The sequence below is a fragment of the Ctenocephalides felis genome, unplaced genomic scaffold (assembly GCF_003426905.1).
Source record: "Ctenocephalides felis isolate EL2017-DRISC unplaced genomic scaffold, ASM342690v1 CF-g0.4_SCAFFOLD_01090, whole genome shotgun sequence".
NCBI classification, from domain to species: domain Eukaryota; kingdom Metazoa; phylum Arthropoda; class Insecta; order Siphonaptera; family Pulicidae; genus Ctenocephalides; species Ctenocephalides felis.
The window spans coordinates 650-14,098 of record NW_020537244.1 but is presented as its reverse complement, the minus strand read 5'-3'; the positions used below and the strand labels follow the sequence as shown (position 1 = coordinate 14,098).

The 13,449-nt window shown below is 33.6% G+C and overlaps 1 non-coding gene across 1 annotated transcript; it reads left to right on the top strand.

Annotated features, from left to right (window-relative positions):
* Window positions 1-10,959: 10,959 nt before the first annotated feature.
* LOC113365530 lies at window positions 10,960-12,886 on the top strand. Its single transcript, XR_003366224.1, has one exon. It is a non-coding gene; the product is annotated as a small subunit ribosomal RNA (ribosomal RNA).
* The last annotated feature ends 563 nt before the right edge of the window (window positions 12,887-13,449 follow it).

Here is a 13,449-nt window from a genome sequence, read left to right as displayed (position 1 = left end):
TATTGAATATATGAAATTGACATTCACTATTTTTCAATTAAATGAAAATGTAAAAAATCAAATATTTATATAAATATTTATATTCAGATAAAGATACTAATTTGTTAATTTAGACTGAAACCTGATTTATTCATTAATTAAAAAAAATGACATAAACAAAATTAAAATAAACAAAACACCTGCATCATGCGTTGGAATAATTAATTAATTATCGAAGTGTAAAGAAATTTGTGTAATTAAAATAAAATATTATCATTATATGAGTTGAGATAAATTTTGATTGCCATCGCAAACGTTAATCATACAGAAAATTGTAACCTCTTAAATGGAATAGTACAATCTGCAGGTATTATTGCAATCTGACAAAAACAAACTAGACAAACTAAATATTATATCATATTATATTAAATTTCGATCCAAAAGAAAATATTTTGGCAGTTATAATTAATTTGAAATGAAATGCAAATGTCAAAAATCAGATCTTTATGTAAAAAAATATTTATTTCCACAATATTCCTGTGTTGAATTTGCACCTTTTTATGAATTTAACAATCATATAATATATTCATTGATGACTTAAAATAATTATTAATTTATAAAAAATAAATATTGACGTATATGACATGACAAAAGTATAATAAACAAAACGCTATGATGCGAGTGAATTAATTTTTGAAGTATGAAATGTCAAATAATTTTGAAAATTATAACAAGTTTTTAACTATTTGTCAGAAAGAATATATTTTATTACAAATTCAACCCTATTTCAGCACCAAAGTAATAAATAATACTTATATAATCACATATTATTTATAGACAACATGATTTTAATGCATATTTTAATTTATGTTTTATATAAATATCAAATAAATATATTATGTTTCACTTGATTTCAATGAAAATAATTCAGGGCCAAAATAAAAAGTATACATCTAAAATTATAGTCTAAATATTACAATTTTGATAAATAATCATCCATTATTTTACAGTACGAAAATTGATAAAAAATTAATAAAAGTGCCAAAATCAAAACATTTCATAGATTTGGACTCGGATTTCTCAGAACTTTATCCATGTTAGTTTCAGGGATAGTATGAATATCAATTGCAGTCGAAAATTTATATGATAACTGATTAAAACATTATAGATCACATAAAAAAGCGACATATTGCACATAACATTAATCATAAACAAATTCTGACAGTTCAAAAAAATGAATTTTTAACGACTTCAATAAGATACAAATAAATTAATTATTCCAAGTTATGTTATAGGCAATATTGGCAATCAAATTATAGATATAAATTATATCATATTATATTAAATTTCGAACCAAAAAGGAAAATTTTGGCATTTAAAAATTTAGTGCATATTGGATATATGAAATTGACATTCAATATTTTTAAATTAAATGCAAAAGTAAATAATCTGATATTTATAAAAAAATTATATATTTAGATAATGGTACTGCGATGATTCAGACTAAAATCTAATTTATTCATTGATTAAAAATATTTCACTATTTGACATAAATAAAATTAAAATAAACAAAGCACTATGATGCGTTCGAATTAATTATCAAAATGTAAAAAAAATGTGTAATAAAAATATAACATTATTATTAATATATCATGTATATTATAAGAACTTCTGCAATGCGGCAAAATATTTTTGATGGCAAAACAACGTTTGCCGGGTCAGATAGTATATATATATATATATAAATCTCGTGTCACGATGTTGGTTCGCGATGGACGCCCAAACTACTGGACCGATTTTAAATTTTATTGGCTCACCGTGTGCATATATATCCAACTTAGGTTATAGGAAATTTTGAAAAGTAAATTTAAAATATAAATACATATTTTTTATAAATTTCAAAAAATTTTGACAGAAAATGACCAAAAAAAAAAAAACACTAAAATGACAAGTCAAAATTTATGGAAAAATCGAGAAAAAAAGATTTATGATTTTTGAAAAAAAATATTTGACAGTTCAAAAAATATAATTCAAAAACATATACATATATAGATATATCCTACATTTATATCCAAATTAGATGAAATGCTATATTCAAAATCACTATTTATAGTTTTAAATCTAATTAAATTTCAATATTTATAAATTTAAATAAAAATTGGACCGACGGAACTACTGGACCGATTTTAAATTTTATTGGCTCACCGTGTGCATATATATCCAACTTAGGTTATAGGAAATTTTGAAAAGTAAATTTAAAATATAAATACATAATTTTTATAAATTTCAAAAAATTTTGACAGAAAATGACCAAAAAAAAAACAAAACACTAAAATGACAAATGCCAAAATTTATGGAAAAATCGAGAAAAAAAGATTTATGATTTTTGAAAAAAAATATTTGACAGTTCAAAAAATATAATTCAAAAACATATACATATATAGATATATCCTACATTTATATCCAAATTAGATGAAATGCTATATTCAAAGTCACTATTTATAGTTTTAAATCTAATTAAATTTCAATGTTTATAAATTTAACTAAAAATTGACATTAAAAAAACGTGAATTGACATTTGTCAATATTTATAAAAATTATTAGATAAATAGATTTATAATTTATATTTATTTGATTTGCTTACGAAATTAGTTCGGATACCAAAACTTCCTCAAAACATTATAGATCACAATAAAAAACGACATATTAAATTTAATATTAATAATATACAAAATTTTGACAGTTCAGAAAAATTTAATTTTTAACGACTTCAATCAGAAACAAATACATTAATTATTCCAAGTTTTGTTATAGGCAATATTGTAGATACAAAACATTATTGAAAAATATATTATATCACATTATATTAAATTTCGACCAAGAAGGAAATATTTATTTAGTTTTATATTTTTTAAATTTCCATAAATTTTGACAGAAATTTACTAAAAAAAACAAAACACTAAAATGACAAATGTCAATATTTATGGAAACTTTGAGAAAAAACGATTTAGGATTTCTGAAAAAAAAATTGAAAATTCTAAAAATATATTATTTTTACTAATTGAAAAAGGAACATATATATTATAATATATCGAACAGTTATATCCAAATTAGGCAAAATGTTATATTCAAAATAATAGAAATATATAATGTTTATAGATTTAAATAAAAGAATTAATATTTTGAACGAATTCAAATAGGAACAAATAAATTCATTATTCCCCAACTTATATTACAGATACAGAACAATAAAATTTATCAAATATAAATAAATTTGGACGGTTACGAATTTAAAACAAATGCCGAAAATGACGTTTGTTAATACTCCGGGAAATTTATAAATAAATTGATTTATGATTAAGATTTAATTTGCTTAAGTTGTTCATTCAGGTAAACATCACAAAATTTATATATATCATGATTGAAAACTGAATATTATATCATATTATATTAAATTTCGAAGTGCCAAAAATCAAACATAGATTTAGACTCGAATTCCTCAGAACTTTATCCATGTTAGTTTCAGGAATTGTATTAATATGAATTTATAGTCAGAAATTTATATCATTAGTGTTTTGTAAGTAATCGCAAATTTAAAAAAAATGCATTGAAATCGATGAGTGTCTAATCATAAATTTATGGAAATTTTTCAAAGAAAATTTTAAAGGCTGATAGCAAGTTCCCAAAAGTATGTGACCAATAGTATGTGAAACCATTCCTAAATAAAGCATCGTAGAACATGTTAAAATGTTAGCTAAAGGTAAATAGGACGTAATACCAAATAAGATATAACAAATTTATAAAAATCACTTGGTTATTCATTATACATTTTGTAATGTACTCATTTATTCAAATGTTTAATTATTTCAGTTTATTTATTATTTAAATTAAAACAAAAACACTTGTTAACTCTATTATATTTACTATAAACACAATGTTCTCTTGGTCACTTTATTTACTCAACTACACTACGTTCTCTATTATACGCATTATGTACACTATTGTTTCACATATTATCCAACGCCTATTAGATTACTGTCATCTATTCATAGTTAACATTCGGCTATCCTGATCAATTCTCGTCCTCGAGAATGTAGTTTTCGAATTTCTTCAGTCATTTCCATTGCCTTTAGTCGGTCCCGAGTTACCATCACTCCCAATTATTTACCACTTTGTATTTGGAGTCTTTTCTATTTCTTCTCGCATGAAATCCATGTTCCTTTCTCTTCTCTACAACTGAACGCTTTGCTAATGGACTCTTCACAACTCGATGACTCTTCACAAGTGCAACTCGATTCTTCACGATTGTACTCTTCACTGATGGACTCTTCACTATTGGGCTCTTCACGATTACAATATGATTCTTCACGATTGGATTCTTTACTAATGGACTCTTCACTCTTGGTCTCTTCGCGATTACAATAGGATTCTTCACGATTAGACTCTTCACTCTTGGGCTCTTCACAAATACAACAGGATTCACGATTGAACTCATCACTAATGAACTGTTCATCAATGGACTCTTCACTATTGGGCTCTTCAATAGGATTCTTCACGATTGTACTCTTCACTAATGGACTCTTCACTATTGGGCTCTTCACGATTACATCAGCATTCACGATCGGACTCATCACTACTGGGCTCTTCACGATTACATCAGGATTCACGATTGCACTCATCACTAAGGGACTCTTCACTATTGGGCTCTTCACAATTACATCAGGATTCACGTTTGGATTAATCTCTAATGGACTCTTCACTATTGGGCTCTTCACGATTACATCAGGATTCACGATTGGACTCATCACTACTGGGCTCTTCACTATTGGGCTCTTTACGATTACAACAGGATTCACGATTGGACTCATCACTAATGGACTCTTCACGATTACATCAGGATTCACGATTGGACTCATCACTACTGGGCTCTTCACGATTACATCAGTATTCACGATTGGACTCATCACTAATGGACTCATCACTAATGGACTCTTCTCTATTGGGCTCTTCACGATTACGACAGGATTCTTCACGATTGGACTGTTCACTAATGGACTCTTCACGATTGGACTGTTCACTAATGGACTTTTTACTACTGCGGTCTCTGTTAAAGCACTTGCCTCTAATGGAATTTTTATTTCCTCAGCCCTAACAATTTTATCCTTAAGCGCTAACTCTAATGCATCTACATCATCATCATCATCTACCTTCTCCATTTCGTCATAGCACACTCCTTTTGGCTCTTTCCCTATTGGCGCAATACAATCATCAATCTCGCTTCCCAACACCATTTTGTATACCTCATGATTGGGCACTACACCAGACTTCACTCTCTCATCACGAACCATCGATACCATCATTTTCAACATTTCATCTTCTCTGCGTCTGCTTTCCAAATACATTTTGTATAACTCTTGTAGCTCACTCATATTGTTTTTTGTTATTGAAATGTCACAAACATAATCTCACGCTTTCTGAATCGTCTCTAAAATATCTTTATGTATATTCCTGGTAATCCTTCAATTATCCTCGAGTAATCCCACTTCTGAATTGTTAACTCTATTATATTTACTATAAACACAATGTTCTCTTGGTCACTTTATTTACTCAACTACACTACGTTCTCTATTATACGCATTATGTACACTATTGTTTCACATATTATATTGTTAACTCTATTATATTTACTATAAACACAATGTTCTTTTGATCACTTTATTTACTCAATTACACTACGTTCTCTATTATACGCATTATGTACACTATTGTTTCACATATTATCCAACGCCTATTAGATTACTGTCATCTATTCATAGTTAACACACTTTAATCAATAGTATTGATCCATCATATTCAAATTTCAATCCGGATTTTATTTATTTTTGGATTGATATGAATTTTTTATAACAAAAGCTTATCAAGCGGATTCAACTTTCAATCAGGTGGATTTTAATAAGGGCCGTTGCAACGCAAGGCTGGGTATGCTAGTATATATATATATATATATATATATATATATTAGAGTGGGCCAATTTTTTGCATATTGAGGCACCTCGCTAATTTAACTTTTTACATCATTTGAAACAATATTGTAAAAAAAAGCATAACCCGCAAATGAATTTAAAGTCAGCGAAAAATTTCAAACATTTTTTAATTTAAAGTAAAAATTGAAAAATCTCATGAAAAATATATTATGACATATATCGAGTTATACATCATTTTATTCGTAATTTTATTCTGCATCTTTCGTACGAACAAAGTTTTTTTGTATCTTTTACGGTTTAGACAGTATAAGGCAATCTGTGTAGTTGTTAACTTGTCAAAATGCAAAGTGCGGATAGGTTAGAGCAACACTCCTCACGATTCGATATTTCTCTAAAGAAAACATATAAACTATTATACATCATTAGAAAGGTCTCAAAATTCTTAGTTCTTTTTCCATACATCACAACTTCGAATTTTGCACGGTGTAGCCTACAGGCGAGTTGCCGTCGTGAAAATTTGGAAAAATCGGAAAATCTAGAGAAAATTATATGAACACACCTAACCATTTATATACCATTTTATTCGTAATTTTATTCTGCATCTTTCGTACGAACAAAGTTTTTTTTGTATCTTTTACGGTTTAGACAGTATAGAGCAATCTGTGTGATTTACTACATTATCGCGGCTGCTGGCACCAGACATTTGCACTTTGAAATGCAAAGTGCGGATAGGTTAGAGCAACACTCCTCACGATTCGATATTTCTCTAAAGAAAACATATAAACTATTATACATCATTAGAAAGGTCTTAAAATTCTTAGTTCTTTTTTCATATATCACAACTTCGAATTTTGCACGGTGTGGCCTACAGGCGAGTTGCCGTTATGAAAATCGGAAAATCTAGAGAAAATTATATGAACACACCTAACCATTTATATACCATTTTATTCGTAATTTTATTCTGCATCTTTCGTACGAACAAAGTTTTTTTGTATCTTTTACGGTTTAGACAGTATAAGGCAATCTGTGTAGTTGTTAACTTGTCAAAATGCAAAGTGCGGATAGGTTAGAGCAACACTCCTCACGATTCGATATTTCTCTAAAGAAAACATATAAACTATTATACATCATTAGAAAGGTCTCAAAATTCTTAGTTCTTTTTCCATATATCACAACTTCGAATTTTGCACGGTGTGGCCTACAGGCGAGTTGCCGTTATGAAAATCGGAAAATCTAGAGAAAATTATATGAACACACCTAACCATTTATATACCATTTTATTCGTAATTTTATTCTGCATCTTTCGTACGAACAAAGTTTTTTTGTATCTTTTACGGTTTAAACAGTATAGAGCAATCTGTGTGATTTACTACATTATCGCGGCTGCTGGCACCAGACATTTGCACTTTGAAATGCAAAGTGCGGATAGGTTAGAGCAACACTCCTCACGATTCGATATTTCTCTAAAGAAAACATATAAACTATTATACATCATTAGAAAGGTCTTAAAATTCTTAGTTCTTTTTCCATATATCACAACTTCGAATTTTGCACGGTGTGGCCTACAGGCGAGTTGCCGTTATGAAAATCGGAAAATCTAGAGAAAATTATATGAACACACCTAACCATTTATATACCATTTTATTCGTAATTTTATTCTGCATCTTTCGTACGAACAAAGTTTTTTTGTATCTTTTACGGTTTAGACAGTATAAGGCAATCTGTGTAGTTGTTAACTTGTCAAAATGCAAAGTGCGGATAGGTTAGAGCAACACTCCTCACGATTCGATATTTCTCTAAAGAAAACATATAAACTATTATACATCATTAGAAAGGTCTCAAAATTCTTAGTTCTTTTTCCATATATCACAACTTCGAATTTTGCACGGTGTGGCCTACAGGCGAGTTGCCGTTATGGAAAATCGGAAAATCTAGAGAAAATTATATGAAACACACCTAACCATTTATACCATTTTATTCGTAATTTTATTCTGCATCTTTCGTACGAACAAAGTTTTTTTGTATCTTTTACGGTTTAAACAGTATAAAGCAATCTGTGTGATTTACTACATTATCGCGGCTGCTGGCACCAGATTTGCACTTTGAAATGCAAAGTGCGGATAGGTTAGAGCAACACTCCTCACGATTCGATATTTCTCTAAAGAAAACATATAAACTATTATACATCATTAGAAAGGTCTTAAAATTCTTAGTTCTTTTCCATATATCACAACTTCGAATTTGCACGGTGTGGCCTACAGGCGAGTTGCCGTTATGAAAATCGGAAAATCTAGAGAAAATTATATGAACACACCTAACCATTTATAACCATTTTATTCATAATTTTATTCTGCATCTTTCGTACGAACAAAGTTTTTTCGTATCTTTTACGGTTTTCATTATAGAGCAATATGTGTAGATGTTAACTTGTCAAAATGCAAAGTGCGGATAGGTTAGAGCAACACTCCTCACGATTCGATATTTCTCTAAAGAAAACATATAAACTATTATACATCATTAGAAAGGTCTCAAAATTCTTAGTTCTTTTTCCATACATCACAACTTCGAATTTTGCACGGTGTAGCCTACAGGCGAGTTGCCGTCGTGAAAATTTGGAAAAATCGGAAATCTAGAGAAAATTATATGAACACACCTAACCATTTATATACCATTTTATTCATAATTTTATTCTGCATCTTTCGTACGAACAAAGTTTTTTTGTATCTTTTACGGTTTAAGAGAAAATCGAGGAAAACTGGTTTGAACATTTATTGTAAAATTAGAAAATTTAAACAAATAATTATAAAAAATAATATAACTATATATAAATTCGTTTATATTCATTGAGATCTATAAAAATCAATAAATACATATTTTATACAAAAGTTTAAAAAACCCAAAAAACACCTAAAAACTCAATAATTAACTATAATTCATATTGTCCATATATATAAAACTGTTTGAACATCTAACAAAATTTTCGACAAAAATTTTTCTATCATAAGGGTTCACAGTTCGAAATTTTCCCAGACTTTTGTCTTGACGATTCACACCGTAAGCGCGAGCAGGCCCTCGCCGCAGGTCAAATGCACATCGCTTGGGACTCAGTCAAATACCTACGCTGTGGCCGCGCGCCTTATATAGGGGGATAGGTCGTGTCGAGTGCGATGCGAGCGAGCTCAGGCTAAAGTACGCTATGTTGTTCGGGCGGGTACGGATATCATTCCCCGGTGTAGTTTTTACATCATATTCGATACTTTTAGTCTGTCAATGATATATTAGCGTAACTTTTAATAATGTTGTGAGCCACATCTAGAATTATATACCCCGTATATATTCGGATGCTGGTTTGCGGCTATAGATAACTGGTGGTAGGATCATTCGTTTTTAAACGTTCGATCAGAGAGAGTTGAAATTATTTGGGTCTGCGGACCGCAAATATGAAATCTATATATTTTAATATATAGAATTTTACAAATGAATACGGTCAAATATATGTGAATATAGCAGAACTAGCAAAGCTTCTCGCAGCGATGGTCTTTCGTTTTATGAACGTTTGATCGGAGCGAGTTGAAATTATTTGGGTCTGCGGACCGCAAATATAAAATCTATATATTTTAATAATATAGGATTTTACAAATGGACTAAAGTCAAATAGATGGGTGGTGCAGCAGAACTGACGAAGCTTCTCGCACCGAGGATCATTCATTTATGAACGTTCGATCGGTGCGAGTTAAAATTATTTGGGTCTGCTGACCACAAATATGAAATCTTGTGATTACTCGACAAATTATTGCTGTAATCAAGTGCGCTCCTATAGTATAATATACTGTGGGCAAAAGCTTCTGGCAATGATCATTCGTTTCATTAACGTTTGACCGGAGCTAGTCGCAAAATATTGCGCAGTGTGCAAAAGCAGCGTGACGCAGTTTACAACCGCTTAGCGCTCTTATGCATTGTGTGAGAGCACTGCCATGTATATCTGCTCGGTATCGCCAGATGCCTGAGCGAATGACGAAGTTCGTTGTGAAAACGGCGTTCTTTTTGAATATTATACTTTAAACGCATAGCTCAATCAATTCTTTGGGCGCTAGATGAAAGTCTAGTGTTTTAAAGTCGATTGTAGTAAACGCTTGCGTTAGTATTCTATATACTCTGCACATTTTATTCAAATTGTGCGAATTTGAACATTCGCTTCATTGCGTTGTTTTAAGAAAATGAAAAATCAGCGAAAGCAGATTTTTCAATCTCACACACAGTGAAATATTCGTATTTCAATTTTAAAGCGAGGACGTTTGTTTTTGGACCACAACGTGCTCTAAAATTGCTAAAGTGGTTGCGCGTCCTAGAGAATTTATTTTCTTGCGACCCGCCATATAGCCTGTCCAGACCATCGCGGTGATGGTTCGCACGGTAACCCGAGGCGACCCGTCGCTGCAGGTCAAACTGTCGTAGACCGTGTCTAGAATAATATACGCCGTATATGTTCGGATGTCGGTTTACGGCCGGGTTCTGGACCTTATTTATAAGTGTTCAACCATACTGTACAGCATATCCGCGGGCATGTGTCGTTGACGCAAAGACTCTTATGCGGAAAATAAAATATACAAATGCAATCAACTCAATACTCTCCGAGCGAGAATAAAAGTTAGTTATAACGATGAATTCTTATAATGAATTCGCCCCGACGTTTTCAATCTAACGAAGGGTAAAGAGACTGTTTGAAATTAACTGGGTCTGCGGACCGCAAATTTCATGTACGGACCGCCGTTTCGACGGTTGTTAAAGGTCTAGCCTCTGTGTAAGCGCAGAATATATAAAATATCAAGTCGCGATGTAAACTGTTCGTCATGTCCAGGGAATATCGTACGACTCAGATATATATATGTAAGAAAATTCGTTGTTTAGAAATATTCATCGAACTTTTTCTATACAAAGTGTGGTCTCTCGGGTGACGCCGAGGGACATTTACGCACTATGCTATTATATATATAGCACCCTGGTTGACCTGCCAGTAGTAGTATATGCTTGTCTCAAAGATTAAGCCATGCATGTCTCAGTGCAAGCCACATTAAGGTGAAACCGCGAATGGCTCATTACATCAGTTATGGTTCCTTAGATCGTACCCACATTACTTGGATAACTGTGGTAATTCTAGAGCTAATACATGCAAATAGAGTTCCGACCAGAGATGGAAGGAATGCTTTTATTAGATCAAAACCAATCGGTGGCGGGCTTGCCTTGCTCACCGTTTGACTTGGTGACTCTGAATAACTTTGTGCCGATCGCACGGTCTAGTACCGGCGACGCATCTTTCAAATGTCTGCCTTATCAACTGTCGATGGTAGTTTCTGCGACTACCATGGTTGTTACGGGTAACGGGGAATCAGGGTTCGATTCCGGAGAGGGAGCCTAGAGAAACGGCTACCACATCCAAGGAAGGCAGCAGGCGCGCAAATTACCCACTCCCGGCACGGGGAGGTAGTGACGAAAAATAACGATACGGGACTCATCCGAGGCCCCGTAATCGGATGAGTACACTTTAAATCCTTTAACGAGGATCTATTAGAGGGCCAGTCTGGTGCCAGCAGCCGCGGTAATTCCAGCTCTAATAGCGTATATTAAAGTTGTTGCGGTTAAAAAGCTCGTAGTTGAATCTGTGTCCCACACTGTCGGTTCACCGCTCGCGGTGTTCAACTGGCATGTCTGTGGGACGTCCTACCGGTGGGCTTAGCCCGTAAAAAGGCGGCCCAACTCAAAATCCTACCAAGGTGCTCTTCACCGAGTGTCGAGGTGGGCCGGTACGTTTACTTTGAACAAATTAGAGTGCTTAAAGCAGGCTCATTCGCCTGAATATTGTGTGCATGGAATAATGGAATAGGACCTCGGTTCTATTTTGTTGGTTTTCGGAATTCCGAGGTAATGATTAATAGGGACAACTGGGGGCATTCGTATTGCGACGTTAGAGGGTGAAATTCTTGGATCGTCGCAAGACGGACAGAAGCGAAAGCATTTGCCAAATGTGTTTTCATCAATCAAGAACGAAAGTTAGAGGTTCGAAGGCGATCAGATACCGCCCTAGTTCTAACCATAAACGATGCCAGCTAGCGATCCGCCGAAGTTCCTCCGATGACTCGGCGGGCAGCTTCCGGGAAACCAAAGCTTTTGGGTTCGGGGGAAGTATGGTTGCAAAGCTGAAACTTAAAGGAATTGACGGAAGGGCACTACAAGGAGTGGAGCCTGCGGCTTAATTTGACTCAACACGGGAAACCTCACCAGGTCCAGACACCGGAAGGATTGACAGATTGAGAGCTCTTTCTTGATTCGGTGGGTGGTGGTGCATGGCCGTTCTTAGTTGGTGGAGTGATTTGTCTGGTTAATTCTGATAACGAACGAGACTCTAGCCTGCTAAATAGACGTACTTTCTGGTATCGCAAAGACCCTCCGCTTCGGCTTCGGTCGTTGTTGGTGTGGTTCTCACTACCGGCGTACAAATATATCTCTCTAGAGGGACAGGCGACATTTAGTCGCACGAAATTGAGCAATAACAGGTCTGTGATGCCCTTAGATGTTCTGGGCCGCACGCGCGCTACACTGAAGAGATCAGCAGGTTTTCCTTGGCCGAAAGGTCCGGGTAATCCGTTGAAGCCTCTTCGTGCTAGGGATTGGGGCTTGCAATTCTTCCCCATGAACGAGGAATTCCTAGTAAGCGCGAGTCATAAGCTTGCGTTGATTATGTCCCTGCCCTTTGTACACACCGCCCGTCGCTACTACCGATTGAATTATTTAGTGAGGTCTTCGGACCGGTGCGCGCAGCGTTTCGACATTGCCGATGTTGCTGGGAAGATAACCAAACTTGATTATTTAGAGGAAGTAAAAGTCGTAACAAGGTTTCCGTAGGTGAACCTGCGGAAGGATCATTAACGTACATTTACTATTAAGTGAATGAAACGTGTGCTATATGTCGCAATATAATGTTGCAGACTAAATGTTGTGCGCTCCCATAGTATAATATACTGTGGGCAAAAAGCCTCTGGCAATGATCATTCGTTTCATTAACGTTTGACCGGAGCTAGTCGCAAAATATTGCGCAGTGTGCAAAAGCAGCGTGACGCAGTTTACAAACGTTAGCGCTCTTATGCATTGTGTGAGAGCACTGCCATGTATATCTGCTCGGTATCGCCAGATGCCTGAGCGAATGACGAAGTTCGTTGTGAAAACGGCGTTCTTTTTGAATATTATACTTTAAACGCATAGCTCAATCAATTCTTTGGGCGCTAGATGAAAGTCTAGTGTTTTAAAGTCGATTGTAGTAAACGCTTGCGTTAGTATTCTATATACTCTGCACATTTTATTCAAATTGTGCGAATTTGAACATTCGCTTCATGCGTTGTTTTAAGAAAATGAAAAATCAGCGAAAGCAGATTTTTCAATCTCACACACAGTGAAAATATTCATATTTCAATTTTAAAGCGAGGACGTTGTT